The sequence below is a fragment of the Notolabrus celidotus genome, chromosome 5 (genome assembly GCF_009762535.1).
Source record: "Notolabrus celidotus isolate fNotCel1 chromosome 5, fNotCel1.pri, whole genome shotgun sequence".
In the NCBI taxonomy this organism is placed as follows: Eukaryota; Metazoa; Chordata; class Actinopteri; order Labriformes; family Labridae; genus Notolabrus; species Notolabrus celidotus.
The window spans coordinates 26,757,420-26,760,464 of record NC_048276.1 but is presented as its reverse complement, the minus strand read 5'-3'; the positions used below and the strand labels follow the sequence as shown (position 1 = coordinate 26,760,464).

Below are 3,045 nucleotides of genomic sequence, written 5' to 3'. Positions count from 1 at the left end.
AACCATGTGTTCTCATATTCCCTGTGTATGTATTTGTACTCTTGTTTCTCAGTCTCTGGCGTTTCCTGCTTTATTTTGTAGTTCTTGCTCCTTGTGTGTCTGATTTAGTTTTACTTCCTGCCCTTGTGTGCTTTCCTCCTGTTTGCTTACTCTAATTAGTTTCACCTGTGCCCTGTGTTCCAAACCTGTGTTGATTACCCTGTGTGTGAGTTTTCTCTGTTACCACTCCCCACTCACTGAATCTTACCTGCGTCTCTTCCCCTGTATTCTTGGTGTTTCTGCTTTTTTGTCATGGATTTTGTTGATTTTTTACTTGGACTTTGTTTAAAGTAAGTGTTTGTTTATCTCTTGTTTATCAAACAGATTTTTTTTAATGCCTCTACTTTTGTTTTTTGCTTTCATTTGTGACACTTTGGTCTCAGTTGCATATTTTCTGTTGATGAAAACGTTAGTGTTAGTGTGAGTGTGGGGGTGAAGTGTTATAACTTACCTGTTTCAATTATATTAAAGTCACTGTGTGGAGTGGACTGATGTTAAAAAAAAGTCCCACACTTCATGACCGACAAAGTAAGATTAGATCATCAGAGATCAGGCTTTTTTTTTTTTCTTTAAATTTAATTTTAGTAACTGTATTGAGGGTTATGATTTTTCATAAAAAATAGCTGAGTGGATATTTGTCCCTCCCCCTGAAGTGTCTGTTTAGAGCTCTGCTGGTGAAGTTTGTCAGTGAGAGGTATCACACAAGAGGAGTCTTTTCTTCTTTAGATAATTTCTTTTGACATAATGTTTTGTGCTCATGGCTAATACTGGAGCAGGATTACCAAACAGATGAATGATTTCTGTTGAAGTATTGTTTCAGACTGAGAAACTCTACAACCAGGGCTTTGATAGCTTTCTGGAACCAACTTATTGTTTTGCCTATAATTAATAAGAGAACTCTTCTACATGCAAGTGTGGTAGTTTTGTGTTTGCCTCAATTTTTTCTGCCGTGCATTAGAAACACTGTTCATTTAAAGCTGTATGTGGCCACTTTTTGCATAACGTGATGATGTATAGTCACAGTCATTCTTTGTCTGTATGATAACTATCACGCTCATAACTTAACTAAAGTTCAGATAAAATCCTGATGTAGAAATGCAAATCAGTTGGTCTATATTTAGCTCACATATGTAACATTATCCTCCTTTAGCTGACACCTAACACCTTAGTCTTGCATGCTGAAGTCTTCTAAGTGACTGATGTATCTTAAGGGAGACATAAGCTGTCAACCCGGTCTGTCTCACCTGTCAGGACGCAGATCCATTAATCATGTTTGACTCCACATGGGAGAACAGCTTCCATTTGGCCGGGGTTTGAAACACCTGTGGCATCAGGCCAAGCTCTCTGCAGTGAGCTGGAATCACATCTGGAAGTGCTGTACGTCAAGGAGCTGCTCTGAAGGACGCACATTACAGAGGATTGATGTCCTTCATCTTTCTTTAAAGTTTGATGTAATGAAACTGTTAAGAGTGGGATGAAGAGGCTTTTGTCTGTTGGGGGGGGGGGGAAATATTGCTGAAGATGGATGATTGAGGATATTGAGGACATCTGGACAACGTGATTTAAAATTCATAGTGTTATAGGTGGAAGTCTTGTTTCAAGGTAAAATTCAAGGTTAGAATAAGTGCAACAACTGACCCAAACATGTTGGAAGCCAGGCGAGGGAGGAGAAGTAACTCTACTCATTGTCAGGTGTCATTACTGTCCTTTAGGACGTTTCTTTAAAATATTACATACCACATCTTAGCAGCACTTCTTCAAAACACTCTCTTTAAACTAAGTATCTTTATCGACTACGTCTGAATGAGCAGTGTGCTCTAATTTACCAGCTCCTACAGGCCCGAGCTGGAAGCGTGTTAAATATTACGGTCAGAATACTCAAACTAGGTCTATCTGATCTCCAGCAGTGAAAACTAACATAATAACCCCTCCTGACACAAACTGGAGTTAAATTTTGTTATTCACCTCTCTGTTTCAGATATCTTCACCGTCCACCCGGTGGATTGAGCTCTACGTTTCTGACAGCTTCACTTTGCTCTTTGTTTGAAGCATTGTAGCATTATTTTTTGCAGTGAATTGATTTTCTGTGGACCGAACTCTGCATCTAGTAAAGATTTCTGAGTGTATTCCTGTGTCTTCAGTCTGTTGGCTGATAAAATTAGCTTTCAGTCTTTTTCTTGTCGATGTTCTGTTTCCAGTGGTTTAGCTGCACATGCTGTTCTTTTTTTTCCTGTTAATGCATTTATGTTTTATTCATCTTATTCTCTATAACTTTCTGTCCTATATTTCTAAACATGTTGCACAGACATCTGGCAGTTGTATTTCTTATCAAGTGTTCGTATGTATGTGGAATGTAAATTAGGGGGAAGTGTGTGTGCTGTGGGCTACACACTGAGTCAGGCTGGTTCTGCAGTAACACACTGGTTGTTACTCACCTTGTTTTTAACACATCTCTAACATTTTTAGCATTTCAACATGAAATTACTGTGTTTCAGGCTTCTTTTGCTTTTCTTTATGCATATTCCCCTTCAACACACTTTTCATAACAACCAAGCACTCAAAACTGTTTCTTCTGTGTGATAAAGCCCTAGCTATATGGGGACAATGAACAGCAATGATAATGTTGCCATATACTCAGTGACCATGTTAAGGTTACAGCTTTAAACCCAATTGAAACCCTATATACTAGTTGTTTACACTTTGGAAAACTAACCACCAAGCTATGTGCAGGTCCTTTTTAAATATACCCATGCATGCACCAGTAACTATCACTGGATTAATGAAACAAAATTCAAATTCTCTGGCAGGTTTTCAACTTTTCAGTTGTCATGTTCAAAGGTTACAACAATGGGCCAAAAGAGGTCAGGACCTCTTGCAGCGGCTGAAGTCTGGCTCCCTTTCTCAGTGTCTAGCCAACATCTTGGAATCAAACACTGAAGACAGGCATAATCTGATGCAGCAAGACTTTATTTCATACTGTCATGCAAATACAGCAACACTCTGAGT

At 38.8% G+C, this 3,045-nt stretch overlaps 1 long non-coding RNA gene across 1 annotated transcript; it reads left to right on the top strand.

Annotated features, from left to right (window-relative positions):
• The first annotated feature begins 228 nt into the window (after positions 1-228).
• On the top strand, positions 229-2,212 carry LOC117813281. Its single transcript, XR_004631386.1, has 2 exons — positions 229-329; positions 2,018-2,212. It is a non-coding gene; the product is annotated as an uncharacterized LOC117813281 (long non-coding RNA).
• Positions 2,213-3,045: the final 833 nt, after the last annotated feature.